Raw genomic sequence first — 17,090 nt, forward strand, 5'->3', positions numbered from 1 at the left:
GGCCGGGCCGGTTTGTTTGCCTGCCGCGTCCGCAGGTTTGGCCGATTGCGGCTCCCAGTGGCTGCGGTTCGCTGCTCCAGGCCAATGGGAGCTGTTGGAAGCGGTGTGGGCCGAGGGACGTACTGGCCGCCGCTTCCAGCGGCTCCAATTGGCCTGGAGCAGCGAACCACGGCCAGTGGGAGCCGCGATTGGCCGAACCTGCGGACGCGGCAGGTAAACAAACCAGCCCGGCCCGCCGGGGGCTTTCCCTGCACAAGCAGCGGAACAAGTTTGGGAACCACTGCTCTAGTCTATCAATTTTTTGGCAACAAATTCTGTGAATTTTTTTTTCAAAACTCTGCACAGAAAATACTTAACCTTTTCTAACTAGCTCTAGTATTTAATCCTCTTGATCATGCCCAGGTACCGTACGAAATAAAATAAATAAATATTCTCTCTCGCTCGCTCTCTCTCTCTCTCTATATATACTGTTTAAAAATATAAAAAAAAATTTCTATTATATATATATGAGAGAGAGTTTGAAGTAACTTGTACAAAGTCATTTTCTGTAATTCATGTGACTCTGGGATTTAGAATCCACGTGTTTATTTTGTATTAAAATACCAAACATAACATAATCATGAAATTTGACATTGTATTTCTGAAGAAGGAAGAAAGAAAGGAAATGGAACATTCAATCTTTCCATTACTGAGGTCCATCAACTCCCATTGACTTTAGAGAAAGGTAAATCCCTCTATACTCCCCACTTCGCAGGATCAGGCACAAATATGAAAAGACAGAGAGGACTCTCATCCAAAGAAGTTATGATTTCTGTTTGTGTATGTTAATGGCAAGTATACATTATAGCTACTTTTGTTTTTTTTCAGATACCATTGGCAACTCAGTTTAGTCACCCTTCTTTCAGGGTGATGATATTCTGTACTAATCGATTTATATTCAGCAAATTAATCAATGGCACTTCTCCAGGGAAATTTTGCTGTTCGTTTATGAAATTCTAGGCCCAGAGATATTACAGTGTAAGTGCTAATTTTAAAGCTTATTAGGTAGATGAACATAGCATTTTACTCTTAATCTTTGAAGTCATAGGCCCAATCATTGGATGAGAGGTAAGGTAAATGAAAATAATTATTAACGGCAATATAAATGAAAAAAGTTATGCAATGATTTTCAAATGCTACCATGACACTAGACATAATTTATTAACATTAATATACCTTTGTGCATATATGGAGCACTCACTACAGAGAAAATCTTATTACATTTATATTGATTTTGCACTCAAACACATTCATAAAGTGTTTCTAAAATAAATAAAAATGTGTTTTCTGTCAACAGTCATATAACAGTTATATCTGTATATGGTATTTGTTTATTATTTTCTGCTCTGGTCCTGTCTTCTCTCATTACATACAAATTGTAAATTCTATTTTTGAATAATACACATTTGTAATTAAATTGCCTTGTCGCAGTATTCTGCCATATGTCGCCACCTGTTGCAGGCCAAAGAGGCATATATTTGGAATCTAAATAGAAAGATCTCCTGCGGGGCCTTTACTGCAACCTGCTACAAAAGATATAGCCACTCTCTGACTGTTTCAAACACTTCACATGTGTCCACATCAAAATCATTACAAAACAAAGGAGTACAAAAATAAGAGACGGAAGAAGGGTTTTTTCTTCTTACCCACACTTTCCAGAACAGACCGTCAGAACAGCTTGAGTGCCCTTTGGTCTCTCTCTATTTGGTGATAAGGCTACTGTTTATATACTCCCTTTATTTCCCATCATGCCTTGCTGTTAGTTAGTATTGCTAATTATGGTTTCCTCTGTGGACTACTCTTCTGGTTTTCAGACATGGACCATTCTAACCACCAACAGCCAGCCTCATCCATCAGGCTGGGAGAGAGAGGTGGCTCCAAGCCAGCCAGCTCACAGAATGCCAACTTTAGGCCCTAAAGCCAGCATCAGCAAAGTAGAACTCTCTGTCAATCCCTGTTTTGCCAAGACCACCTCTTTCCCTTCACAGGTAGCATTCTCGTCCCACTGGGATTCTTACAGGCAAAGCTGAAGTAGGGTTTTACTGGCTCAGGAGGGTTCCCCTCAGAACTCAAAAGGGAGCATATACCCTGTTACACCATCTTATGGAAGTGTGACATAATTTATAACAAACCCAGAATTACAAACCAATAAGGAGCTCAAGGACCTGACTCGTATTAAAGATCCAATTCTATAAACACTGACATCAATGGAAGCCTTTCTATTGACTTCACTGGGAGCTGGACTGGCCCTTAATGTGTAGATAATGATTAAAAATGTCCATACAACAAAGTCTTCTTCCTGATATTCCAGCAGTATGGAAACTGTTTTATAATCTCTTGTGCTCAGCTCCTAATGCTACTGTTAGCACAAATAATATCTATTTTTGTCAAGGTGGATATTACCAGCAATAGGCTTAGAAATGCCAGGTTTAATTTAAAAACGTCTATTTCCATTTCAGATTGGTTTACAAGGCCACAAATGGCTCGCACCAAGTGAGCATTCAGATTGCTATGCTGAGAAAAATGGGCACAGTTTTCCAAGTTTTACTGTTTAATGCCAGCAGTTGGTTAATTAGCAGCATTAGTTTAAATTTTGTTTAGAAAACTCTCCGGTGAATTTTCAGAGTCAAGTGACATTTTAGCTCTATAATTCCCATTGATTAAAGTGGGAGTCGTGTGGCTAAACCTTTGCATGCAGCTTTCAATATTACTTTTTAAAATACTGCATCACCCTTGCACATTGCATGAGAACCAAAAACTGTCTCTATATTTAGTAGCATTTAACCTGTCACTACAGAGCTGCATGCTGCCTACCTATGTGTGGGGACCAGGAAGAGAGAACAGAGCCTCTTCCTTCCCTAGCACTCCTATACAAGAGTAAGAAAACTGCTGACAAAGCACTTTCTGACTTCTAGTCAACATGCCTGGTAGTAACCCACTGACTTCCAGGTAGGCTGCATGACAAGGCCTCTACCCAAGCATTTTTAAGCAGCTGTTACAACAGGCAGTACATGCCGCTGATTGCTGTAGGACTCCTCCCAAGCTGCCTCTGCCATTTTGTCTGCCTCTCTTTTATGCAGGCTGAATCGCTTGAGTGACCTCCTCTAAGATGCTAAAGAATTAGACCTTAGTTTGTTCAGATCATGAAAAACATGTACATAACTCACCGTATAGCATGCATAAATTACACTAGAACTACGTATTTGTATTTACACTTCACAATGAATGGTCCTGTTTGCACATTAGGTCATTCAGATAGCTCATCTCATGGCCAGTCCTGGGGGCTCTCTACTCCAGCTGTTTTGTGCAGCTTTGATGAGGATAGTGGTGGCTTGTAAAACAGATACCACCATAAAAGTGCTTTTTTATGACCAAAAGTACTTTGCTTATTCATAAGCATGGGGATCATTAAGATAGTTTCTTAATTTTTCTCTACATGTTTAAATCAGTATGTAAGGAGGAGTAAGCCAGTGAATGATTGTAACTAGTGCAGAGACTGAGGTGACACATCAGCTTCAGCCTGTGAACTAATAGCAATTGATAAGGAAATCCATTTACATCTAAGTTGTGAAAAAAGTTAAAAAAAAGTGAAAGAGAAAAAGTAACTGGCCAATAACTTACACTGCATTTACTCCAACCTAAAAGTGGATACAAGAGGTTCCTGGAGTGAAATCCAATACAATGCCAGTGCAGTGCAGGAAGATAAAAAGCTACATGTGCAAAGTAATTTAAAAAAGAGAATGGAGAACCTAGGGCCACCTTCTCTGTGCACCTACATTTCCTGTAGACTTGAATTTGGGGCATAAAAAGAATACAAGATCAGACCACCAGAATTTAATTGCCTGCTTTGTGTCTTCAGTTCTATAACAGATGCTCATTTTTCTATCATATCACTTTTTCATAGCTCTTCCACAGACTAGAAACTTGGCCTTAGGTCAAACTCAGTTGAGGAGAGTTTGATATTAGGCAAGCATACCCTAGCTATATAATATCTCACCTTTTCTCAGTATCTAAACCTTCTTGTAGGATAACATGCAAACTTTGCATTCACTGGAGCAGCTAGTGCTGAGTTTAATTTTAGAATTCAATGTTAGGTCTCAGATAAAACAGATACATCTGAAACTTGAACAAGAGGTATTAGAAAGCTTAAAAAAATAAAGGAAGAGGAGACAGTTTTGTACAGTACTTCAGAGAACTGTAAAACAAGATGCTAGACTCTTCAGTTTACTAACCATTAAGGTTTCTGGGAAAGATATAATTGTTGCAGTTTTCATAAATAAAAAGCAATTGTTTTTTATTGTTGTTATTGTTTTTTCTTAATTCTTCTTTAGGCTCTTGCTGTTAATCAAGAGGCAATGACTACAGCAATGTTATGTTCTAAGGATGTGGTTTTATTCACTTTTCACCTGTCTTCCATTCTGACCAATGTTTCTTCCTTACTAGAATCCATTCAATAGCCCTTCTTGATATCTAACCACAAAACAGAAGGGGCCAATGATGGTTAGGAGATGCTACTGATCAGCTGCAGGAGGTTGACCATCACTTCTGGTTTTGTGATCAGGAATTCTGAGTCCAATTCCACACAACTGTATTAATTTTATTCCAAATGTATCAGTACCTCTTCACATATGTGAATGTGTGTGTACACTCCAGTGTTTATACATGCATATGTACCAATGTACTGCAGCATGTCAGCCTTCTGTTTTACTGAGGTGACAACCAAAGTGGTACAATCTTGAATATCATTCTGTGTTGAAGTACTGTACCATAGGAATAATATCACAGCCCCAGATTGTTACTTTATTTTCCATAAATGTTACATTTTACTCTAATATCCAAATATATTCATTAAAAAGTTAACACTTGCCAACAATTATCACAGAGTGCCTATAATTATTTCCTATTCTAAGGAGTGGGGTAACTGTGGCAGCTCAGAAACCACTGTTTGGTGACTATTAGCAAATACTAACTTTTTAATATCAGCCACTGCACTTCCAGGTCTATATGACAAATCAATGTAGCTCAGAAGAACACATTCCAGACACGGTGTGTTAATGGTTTGTAACTGGAGTAGATGTTTGCCATATGTATGCAAGGAGAAGGCTGCAGACACATCTTAAAGTGTGGTTCTGCAATAGTTCAAACAACCTGCAGCAACTCTATGGGCTGCAAAACAATCCTTAGTGGATACTATATGATAAGCAAACAGCCGACTTGCCAGGCCAAAGGCTCCATTAGCAACACATGCAGAGAACTGGGCTTGCATGGAAAAGCAGAAAGCTCTCCCTTGTGTTTTTCTCACTGGTAAACCACATTCTGACCAAAGGGCCAAGGAATTACTATTCAAAGTTGAAAATATGCATGTTAGAACATCGACAAAACCTACTTAAGCAACTGGATTAGATCATTCAGAAGCATTTCAGTTTCTCAAAAGAGTAGAAACTTCCACAGTTTTTTTTTTTAAATCCAGCAACTGAATACTGAACCAATGTTAACATTGTAATACAAGTACTAAGTATCATTACCGTTATTGTTAGCTGAAGAAAAACACAGGCCTTGGCTACACTTGCAGATGTACAGCGCTGTGAGTTAAACCTGCCTTCGTACAGCTGAGTAGGGAAAGCATTGCAGTCTGTCCACATTGGCAGCTGCCAGCGCACTGTTGTGGCCACATTTGCGGCACTTTCAGCGGCATTGGGAGTGGTGCATTATGGGCAGGTATCCCACAGAGCACCTCTTCCCATGATATCGAGTCGCATAACGCGTACAACACGAGATTGCTTGTGGTATTCATGGACATGCTCACCATCGTGGAACACCGCTTTGGGGCTCGGGAAACAAGCACTGAGTGGTGGGATCACATCGTCACGCACGTCTGGGATGACGAGCAGTGGCTGCAGAACTTTTGGATGAGAAAAGCCACTTTCATGGGACTGTGTGAGGAGCTCGCCCCCACCTTATGGCGCAAGGACACAAGATTGAGAGTTGCCCTGACGATGGAGAAGCGGGTGGCTATTGCAATCTGGAAGCTAGCAACTCCAGACAGCTACCAATCGGTTGCGAACCAGTTTGGAGTGGGAAAGTAGACCATTGGACTCATGTTGATGCAAGTTTGCAGGGCCATTAAGCGCATCCCGCTCAGAAGAACCGTGACTCTGCATAACGTGCAGGACATTGTGGATGGCTTTGCACAAATGGGTTTCCCTAACTGTGGAGGGGCAATAGATGGGACGCATATTCCTATTCTGACACCACCCCACCTAGCCTCCAAGTACGTTAATCGGAAGGGGTATTTCTCTGTGGCTCTCCAGGCACTTGTGGATCACTGTGGGCGTTTCATTGACATTAACGCAGGCTGGCCAGGAAAGGTGCATGACGCACGTATATTTCAGAACACTGTCCTGTTCAGGAAGCTGCAGGCTGGGACTTTTTTCTCAGAGCGGAAGATCACAGTAGGGGGAAGTCGAAATGCCCATTGTGATCCTTTGAGACCCTGCTTACCCATTAATGCTGTGGCTCATGAAACCCTACACAGGGAGCCTTGACAGCAGCAAGGAACGGTTCCACTACAGGCTGAGCCAGTACTGAATGACTGTGGAGTGTGCTTTTGGCTGTTTAAAGGGCCGCTGGCGATCTCTGTATGGGAAGCTGGACTTGGCCGAACACAGCATCCCTGCGGTTATATCCGCATGCTGTACCCTCCATAATATTTGTGAAGGGAAGGGTGAAATCTTCACTCAATCATGGACCTCCGAGGTTCAACACCTGGAGGCTGAATTTGCACAGCCAGAGAGCAGGGCTATTAGAGAGGCCCAGCGCAGGGCTGCAAGGATTAGGGATGCCTTGAGGGAGCAATTTGAGGCTGAAAACCACCAGTAATGTCTGGTGCCACTGTTAGTCGGAATCTGTGTTTGCTAAGCTGACTTGCAGTGTATGTTTCTTTCCTGGGCTAAGGTATCTTTTACTTTATGCAATAATAAAGAATGTTTTCAAAGCCAAAAAAATCCATTTATTGAAAAGAAAATTCATTTACTGAAAAGAAACACAACTGCTTGGGAAACAGAATGGACAAGGGGGTGGGGTGGGGAGGGGAACGGTTCAATCATAGATTTGCGTATGTCCTGTTCTCATACTCAGCCTTCCTGTCTGGAGTGCTGTGCAATGAGTGCTGCACTTCAGGATGGCTATAATTCAGGATGGGGGTTGAGTGCAGTGGGTGAGAGTCATAGTTTTCAGGGCTGGATGGTGAAGCTACAGGTGTTGGAGGCAGCTGTTGGCAATAAGAACCCGGATATTCGGGAAAGTGGGTTGGAGGTGACATGGGGGGACAAGGGAAAGAGTTTTGGGACAATGGCTGCGGGGGGGATGGGGGCACGTGCGCGGTAGTGTTCCGCCTGCATGGCTACAAGCGCCTGGATAGAGTCTGCTTGGAGCTCCATTGTGTTTATCAGCCAATTGGTGGTTTGGTGCCGGAGCTCCATGGTTTGCCGCCAGTGCACTGCATTTTCCTGGCGGATCCTGCTTTCGCTCTCCCTCCACTCCTGCACTTTTTGATTCTCTTTAAGAGATTGCTGCATCACTTCTTGCAGCATGTCTTCTTTGCTTTTTCGTGGCCTCCTCCTGAGTCTTTGCAGTCTCTCGGCCAGAGCTAACATGGACTGCTGAGATCTCAAGATTGCATCTGTAAAGGGAAAATGCAACACTTAACAGAGGCAGCATTGTTTATACCAGACAGAGTAATGATTCCCCCAAACTTAAGGAGGACACACACAGTCTACACAAAAGCATAATTTTCCCATCCCAAAGAGAGAGCAGATAATCCACGGGAGCACCAAAATGGTGAGTAAGCACAGGGTCAAGGGGGACTGATTGTTTCACAGCTGTACTGTCCTCTGAGTTTCTGTGCCTTGGGGAGAGCCAACAGCTGCAGGGGCACCTGCACTGAACACTGTCCCAACATTTTCCACAGGAGTCCATCCTGGAAGATATCTCGCTGCTGAGGGTGACCTGGGAAGCAAGGGAGGGTCTTCTACTGCAATGCGGCTTCCGTCTGACCCACATGCAGCTTGCCTGTGTGCAGCAATGGTCCCCCTGCCCCTTGCGGCACAGTGGTGGGGACACATTAGCCTTACTGGGACAAGGAACATAATGGTTCTCCCAATAAACCTGCGCAAGCGCATTGCCCACATTCTGGATGAGACTTTCGAAGAGATTACAGAGGCCGATTACCACGATGTGATAGACCACATCAATGTGCTATTCCGCATCTAGGCATGCATGCAGCCCTAACCCTCCTTGCCCAAAGAGCCCACACCGAAAAAATTCCTTCCCGAAAAAAAAGCCGCTTACCGGGAACCTGCTCTTTCTGTTTGTCCTCCACCAAGTACCAGCCACTGTGACTGGCTACCTTCCTCCTGGCTTGAGAAGAGCTCCTGGCTGCATGCCTCCAGGGATTCCGGGGTGTCTCTCCCCACCCCAGCACCCTCACTCCCGTTTTCCTCCTCCTCCCGCTCTGAAGTGTCCATGGTGGTGCTCGGAGTGGAGGTGGGGTCATCCCCAAGTATTGCATCCAGCTCTTTGTAGAATCAGCAGGTCGCTGGGGGAGCACCCAAGTGGCCGTTTGCATTGCGGGCTTTGCAGTAGGCACTCCGCAGCTCCTTCACTTTAATCCTGCACTGCAGTGCGTCCTGGTCTTGGCCCCTTTCCCTCATGCCCCTTGATATCTGCCAGAAGGTATCGTAATTCCTACGGCTGTAGCGCAGCTGGGACTGGACACCTTCCTCCCCCCAAACACTGATCAGATCCAACAATTCTCCATTGCTCCATACTGGGGCTCGCCTGGCACGTGGACGCATGGTCACCGGGAAAGATTTGCTGAGAGCACTCCACGCCTGGCTGAGCAAACAGGAAGGTGATTTTCAAAATTCCCAGAGAATTTAAAGGGCGGGTCTGACAGTTGGTCAGGGCAACCTGAGGCCAGGGCAGTAGAGTTCGAACTGATTACCAGAGTGGCTAGAACAGGCATTGTGGGATACTTCCAAATACTTCTGGAGGCCAATCAGAGCGCATTGGGTGGCCACACTGGTGCTGCAGTGCATCAGCAGCGGTGCAACAAACTTTATTCCTCTGGGGGAGGTGAAGTACCGGCAGTGCTGTAGCCGCGGAGACACAGCGCTGTATGTGCCTTGCCAGTGTGGATGGGGAGTGAGGTACAGCGCTCTGGGCGGCTTTATTGAGCTGTAACTCGCAAGTGTAGCCAAGGCCACAGACAACACTGACATTGTCCTGAATGCGTGCTTCCCCCCTCACACAAGGGATAACATCTGTCTTTACATTACTTTTCCTGGCTTCTGACCTGATTTAATATTAGGTATTTAAAATTGGACTTTATACTTTGCTCGTTACACACCAGGATTGTATAGTTGTCTCTTCCAAGAAACTGGGCACCCTTCTTTTAGTACAAGCCTGAACAGCTTAAGACAGCTTATCTACAACAGACAAGCCGCTCCATTTACACGGGATATCATAATTTTAACTCACTAGGCGAACATTAGTGAATTAGATAAAATATGTAAATGTCCCTTCAAATCCCTGCAGTAACACAAACAAACGTAATTACTGAGGTATTTAAAAGTGACATTTATTTATGGAGAAAAAGTTTCAAAACCAATAATCATTTCTTTAGTCTGTTAAAAGTGGCAATATAAAAAAAAATAAAGACACCACAATAATAAACTCATCCTCTTAGAATACATCTTGCTTTTTTCAAGCACTGTTTAACAACAACTGTAAACAAATTTTTGTTTGGATGACTCCAGGAATAGTTATGAAGAACATTTTCAACTCCTACAGGACACTTGACTGGTTTTATCCTTATAGGCCCCAATTCAGTAGTCTATCCCTATTCAGCACAGCACTTAAGTACGTGCTTAATTTTAGTCATGTGTTTAATTCTCATTGACTTCACCGGGACTGAAACATGTGCCCGAAGTGAAATATGTGCTTAAGTGATGTGCTAAACTGGGATGGGCTTCAGCTCATGCTTAAATGCTTTCCTGAATTGGGGCTGTACATCAAGACATACAGGGCATGTACTTGTCCAGGATTTTACTCACATGCAGGCCTTGGAATGTACTTACTATCGTTGAATGAATAGTAGAAACATATATTTGTGAGTATTTGTTTGAAATTGAAAATGTATTTTGATTAAACCTTATTTGTGAACCTCTCGTTTGCTGTCTGTGAACATTTCAATACTTGAGCTTTACTTGTGAGAAGTCCATTTTAAACTTGAATGCTCAACTATCTGGCACAAGTGAATTTTGAAATGTATGTTTGAAAGCTGAATTGGCCATTATGAACTGTGCATTTTATTAATTGTTATTATTTATAATGGAGGAGCACTTAGAAGCCTCAACCAAGTCAGAGCTAGGCACTGAACAGAGTAATATGAAATGACAGTCCTTGACCCCAAAAGCTTACAATCAAATCTAGAGTCTAAAATTCAGCATCTCTTGGCAGTTACATAAGCCATAGGATACTGTTTCTTTTCCTTAACTGGATGACTTATATAACGAACCAATACAATAAACCTCACAATTAGCATTGTGTCAATTAGTTACAGAAATCATCCAATGAGATGAGAAACAAAACTGTGAATTGTAATTATCTTCAATTTGAAAATGATTGTCAGACAAAGTTTTATTTGATGAAGAAAGTAATTAATTTTGAATAATGAATACTGCACATCTGAGAATTTTGTGATCCGTTCACAGACAATCTGCAAACAGAAAGGCAAAATTTACTGAATAATTTGTTGTGAATTATTTGCTTATCTCTAGCCCAGATACTTCATCTACAAGCTGCTATCCATCACCAAAGATATTATCAGAAAAATTTTTGGTTGCTGTGGAGAATCACAAAGCATATGGTCTATATTTGGGGAAGATTTTATTTGATGCTATTCTGATCTATGCAAACTGTTCCCATATACTTCAGTGATGTTTGCAATAAGCATAAGAATAGCTTAGATTTGGAAATGCCCTGTTTTCAGGTTGCATTACGCTTCCTTAAAATCAGTGAATGTTCCTCAGTAACAACTTTGGGTACCTAATGCTCAAAGTGAGCATGAACAGCTCTGATAGCATTGTTGGTTTTTGTTTTTTGGGGTTTTTTTGCCTTTTGCACTAAACATCTCAAATGTGAAGATGGTGAAAAAGAAAACAGTGCAGGAATGTATAGCTCTTCTTGAGGTCTATCAGCATGTTTGATAGACTCCTTGAGTAACCTTGCAGAGTCATGACATGATTAGTCATGGAGCTAATGAATGAGATTTGTTTCACATACCACATTGCAGAACGGATTCTTCCAAACCAAATCCCTTGGAACATTAGGCATTCAGTAACCGTACGACATTATTTGTACTTGCAATTGCTGCTACTCCTCATTTTTCTTCTTTGTTTATAAAGAGCATTTGCTTTTCCCACATAGCTTAACACAACAAAACAACAGCTTGTACCAACAAAAACAAAACTTTAAGAGGCAACCTTTAAGTTTGCTCACCCAGTATTTGCATTTGTAAGAAACCTTTTGCATGTGAAAACATCGGACATACGTCCACAGATCAAAAGAATTTAAATTTGACCTTAACTGTATGTTTAAATGTTCCCCGTTTGGGGGTGAAAAATCATACTAATGTATCTAGACTTGTGTTCTTGACTTCTTAGGGGTTCTACAAAGCCGGTATAAGACCAACTGCAGTTCTGTACCACATTTAAAAATGAACCCTCAAGACTTGGGGCCAAATTCAGAGCTATTGTAGGCAAGCAAAACCACTTTAGTAATTATTCCATAACTGCTACTTACAATAGGTCTGATTTTGGCCCTAAGGGTTTAACAACAGCACATATCAAAATACACACTAATACTAGAACTAACCCTGCTGCTGCTAATATTAATTAGGGTAATAATGAAACTATCCATCAAAAATTATTCAGCAGAGTTGAACCCTGGCAGGGACTCTGAATGTAAAAATGTATACTCCTTAACTCTGGATCTCTAGCTATTAGCAGGCAGGTATCCTAGGAGCAAATACAGTCTTTGTTGATTCACCGTGACACTAAACATTTCATAATATCTGCATGATAGTATCTCCACCACCTGCATTAGAACAATTTGATACATAGCCTTAAAGCAGGTGTGAATGAGAATGTTCACTTACTCCTAATTCTTGCCTATGTCACACACAATCACAAATGTCGCTCTTTCTAGATTTTTTTAAAGTGGTTTTTACCTATTGAGATCTGGGAAGAAATACTGGGCTTAAGCATTTAAGACACTTCTTCCATCCCAGGATATTCACCCTGTCTTTTGCCACTGCTGTATCTAAGCACAGATGGATTTGACCCAGTGGCTTTTATCTCTGCTTGCATGCTAGTTCAGTTCCAAGCTCAGTTAACTTTAACAGTGCCTACAAATAACCTCCTTAAACACATTTTTGGCTCTGAGAAGTCAGGATTAGTGTTCCGTAAGTGGGTCAATCTCCAGCTTCAGCAGCTCTCAGAAGATTGTGACATATATTTGGACACAGAAAGTTCCCATGGTGCCATCAAGATTCTTGCTGAATAGAACGTGTGGGTACGGAAGCCAAATCTGTGATGCTCAGCAGGGCTGGAGCCTACATTTTATCCTTGTTATACTGGGCTTTTTGTTAGCAAGTTGTAGGACGTTTTCAGCTGATAAAATAAATGAGTATGCACCTTTTAAAAAATTTGGTTATTTAGTGCATCATTTTGCATTTACACTTTCTATTAAGTAATAACCTTTTTTAAAAAAAAAAAGGGTATGTCTCTCCTCTGCACTGGTCTTTTCCCTTCACTCTATGTTTTACCCCTTTTCTCTACTGTGACCCTTCTGACTGACTAAGAAGCAGGGTGTAGGACATCATCCTTCCAGTTTGCCTTGATTTGAAAGTGGATGGACTTAAGATGAAGTCTTTCATAATAGCAGACCAATATAGGGGATAAGGAGAAGGATGATAAATTTTACATCTATATAGTGGTCACCATTAATGAAAATTTTAAGTGAGGGTAATTAACCATTGGAATATCTTAGCAAGGGATGTGGTGGATTCTCCATCACTTATAATCTTTAAATCAATCACTGACTGTCTTTCTAAAAGATATGTTCTAGTTCAAACAGAATTTAAAGGCTTAATGCAGGAATTCCTCAGTGAAATAGTATGGCCTTTGTTATAAAGGAGGTCAGTCTAGATTGTTATAATGGTCCCTTCTGGCTTTTAGATCTATGACTCAACCTTTGCCAATGGTTATCACATAATAAGATCTCAGATTACCACAGGATAAGAGATATCTGCAATAATTCTGATGTAATGACTGGCAAATATTCACTTTTTAATGGCTTACCCTATATGCAGTGCCTCTCATCTTGAAAAATCCCAGAGTACTCCGCAAATGAACCAAATTACACAGATCACTACTGAGTATTGAAAAGCCATTTCTGAGGTTAGACACTGAAAGTATTTAGCAGAGTCCAGCACCACTAAGCTTGCATTCAACATAGAAAATGAAGAATACACTAACCCAATTTAAACTACAGATATAGGGCAAAATATAACCCTATTCTTATTAAGAGTGTCAAGAGATCACAAGTCATTAGGATTCTGGTTTCACTTTTCACACCAAAGACCACACCTCCAGCAAAATAGTGTTCCCTTATACAAAGGTGGGGTATTGGAAGATGACTGATTCAGAATAAAGACTGCTTCCTAATAAATGGCTAAAACAACTTCCTGTAGTATTTAGATGCTCTTTGACAGTCTTCCATCTCAGAATTTATTTAGTATGTGAGATCTGACAACATGGTAGCATAAAGGTGCATGGCTTCAAGTGTCCTGAGCAGTAACAGAACATGTATAAAACACTCCTTCACTAAATGAAATCTGAATAGCTCTTGATCGGCTGACACATAGACAAGACTAAGATAAAAGCCTCAGAATTGGCCTCCACCTCCATCTCCCATGTTGGAAAGTACCACCACATTTTATTTTGAACTTAGACCCCTTTGCTAGGAGAGGAAATGGGCAGAAGAGAACTAGAAGAGACATCCTATGTAGGGCTTGTCTATACAGGAAAAGTTATACTGGTTTTAGTTAAGATGTGAATTTATACCAATGCATTCATATGGTATAACTCCCTGTGTGGACACTCTTTTTTATTGGATTAGCTTAGAACACTGTGAAACGTTGTGACACTCCATACCTCAAAGCAGCACCCTGAAACCCGCATATTCACCACCGTCATATAATTATGATTTTTTTAAAACAAAGTATGCCTTGTGAGGTATCGTTTTTAAAGTCTTGATCTCTTGAACATTAATATCCTCTTGGATTGTATGTGCTACCATTGTATGTGAAGTTATGAAGTTTTGTTACATGGGTTGTGAGGTTGGGAACACCCACAAACAGCCTTTCAGTTACAATGGAGTAGCCAGACAACGGTTAATGGCTCATCAACACCCATCAAGGAAAGAATCCACTATAGCAGGAAATGTATACAATGCTATTTCTCAGAAAGAACATGTAGACCAGCGGTACTCAACAGAGGGCCCACGGGTCTCCCAGCCCTGAGGCACCATGGCTAAAACCCAGAGCCCGAGCCCCAGCACCTCCGTGGTGCTGAAGCCAGGGCCCGCGGGGTTAAAGCCCCAATCCCTGGTGCCCCTTGCTGGGCGGAATCTGGGAGCAGCGGGGCTGAATCTCGGAACCCCGAGCCCCAGTGCTCCCCACAGGGCAGAAGCCCTGAGCCCATGGGCAGAGTTGGGAGGAACAGGGGTGTTGCCTCCCTCAAAACTACACTGCAAGAGAAGGGCAGTCCTGGGGCAGCTACATACACGCGCACACACACACACTCCTCCACCTCCTTTTCTCCCCACCCCCTGACCAGGTCGGAGGCGGGACGGTCAGAGCCGGGCAGTGCGGGACAGCTGCTGCTCTGTCTGGTGTCATTGAGCAGGCAGCCGCTGTGTTCCTCCTCTCCTGCTGCTGCTGGTGCAGGGGGTTGAAGCTTCTCTTCAGCTCCCAGCTCCCTTTGTTCACGCAGCCGGTAAGAGCCACCTGGGCTGGGGGGACCCGGCTTCATGGCTGACAGAGGAGGGGAGCCCTCCCGACACACAGCCCCTAAATTCCCCCCTCCCTGAACCCTGAGATACCCCCCTTCCCACACACAGTACCTAGCTATCCCCTCCCTGCACCCTGAGCTACCCCACTGCCCACACACAGCCCCTAGCTACCGCCCAGCCTGCACACAACATCTAGCTACCCCCCTCCCTGCACTGAGCTACCCCGCTGCCAGCACACAGCCCCTAGCTACCCCCATCCCTGCACCCTGAGATACACCATGCTCACACATAGCCCCTAGCTGCCCTCTCCCTGCATCAAGATACTCCTCTCTCTGCACCCTGAGCTGTTTTCAAACTTTTTGAGCTGAGCCCCACACCTCTGAGTTACAATTTTTGGTGGCACCCCCCGCCCTCCCGCCACAACCCACAAAGTAGGTGGCCTGCTGAGGTGAGTCAGAGGGTGGAGGTGGTGCTCCCTCCATAGACCCCACTGTGCAGAGCTGACCTGAGCCCCGCCGACCCTTGCCCACCCTAAATAAAAAAGTCAAACTACAACTATGCCTGAGCCCCGCCCACCCCGGCACAGAGCCCCAAGTCCTCCCCCTCCCATGCTGGGACCTAGAATTTTTATAGCATGTTGTTGGGGGCCTCAGAAAGAAAAAGGTTGAGAACCCCTGACATAGACACTGGAGACTGCCTGACCAATGCGGACTAACCTACCTCACTGCGAAGATCTTTCGAGCAAGCTGGAAGAAACTATAAAAGAGAAGAAGTGACATCATCACTGCCCCCCCCCCACAACTCAACACCTGGAAACACATCTGGAGGACAAAAACTTTGAACTTGGGATGGGTGGTCCCAGGCTGGAAGGCAGTCCCAGCCCGTGTATTGAGGATCTGTGACCTGTTTGTACCATCTGTCAGGGTAAGACATTGCTTGATTCAAATCCTGTTTAGTTTGTAAACTCAGACTGCAAATATATTTTTGTTTCTTAAGTAACCAACTCTGATTTCTGTGCCTGCTACTTATAATCACTTAAAATTTATCTTTCTGTAGTTAATAAACCTGTTTTATATTTTATCTAAAACAGTGTGTGTTGGTTGAAGTGTGTGTTGGGAAATCTCAGCTCAGCTAATGTGTGTCCAATCCACATTGAGGGAGGGGAGGACTGGGTAAAGAACTTACACTGGCCAGGCTTCTGACCAGTGCAAGACGGTACAGTTCTGGGTGCAAGGATGGGGAGCTGGGGGGAATTGGCTGGAGCCTCTCTATTGTTAGTTCATGAGCTGCTAGGGAAAGGATTTATGTAACTCAGTGGGGTGTGTCCCTGCCTGTGGATGTCTGTGTAAGTGCAGCACCTGCCAGAGGTTTGTGGCTTGACACGGCATCACAGAGTGAGAGAGGGATACCCCAGGTTAGTAGGACAGAGGGCTCAGTGGTCCCATAGTCAAGGTTGCACCCTGCAGGCCCCGTCATACAGGTGTTTCAGCTAACCCCCAAAAAAGCCACTCTTATTCCAGAATAATTGTCCACACAGGGGTTTATATCAGTTTAACTACATCAGTATAAATATACCAGTATAACTTTCCTGTTTAGACAAATAAATAAGTCCTGAAATAATTCCATATATATTTGTGGCACCTTAGAGACTAACCAATTTATTTGAGCATAAGCTTTCGTGAGCCACAGCTCACTTCATAGCTCACGAAAGCTTAAGCTCAAATAAACTGGTTAGTCTCTAAGGTGCCACAAGTACTCCTTTTCTTTTTGCGAATACAGACTAACACGGATGCTACTCTGAAACCTGTCCATATATATTAGTTATCCTGAGCCAAATTTTAGCATCAATGAGAGATTACCTGAGCAAGAACTGCTAAAAGTCTTCACTTTCTGTATGATGGAAAGAGGAAGAT

At 43.0% G+C, this 17,090-nt stretch overlaps 1 protein-coding gene across 1 annotated transcript in view; it reads right to left on the minus strand.

The window, feature by feature from the left end:
* The window catches only part of HHAT (hedgehog acyltransferase), a 393,415-nt gene that overhangs the window by 131,593 nt on the left and 244,732 nt on the right, over positions 1-17,090 (minus strand). The window lies entirely within an intron of this gene.

The sequence above is a fragment of the Natator depressus genome, chromosome 3, assembly GCF_965152275.1.
Source record: "Natator depressus isolate rNatDep1 chromosome 3, rNatDep2.hap1, whole genome shotgun sequence".
Taxonomy (NCBI): Eukaryota; Metazoa; Chordata; order Testudines; family Cheloniidae; genus Natator; species Natator depressus.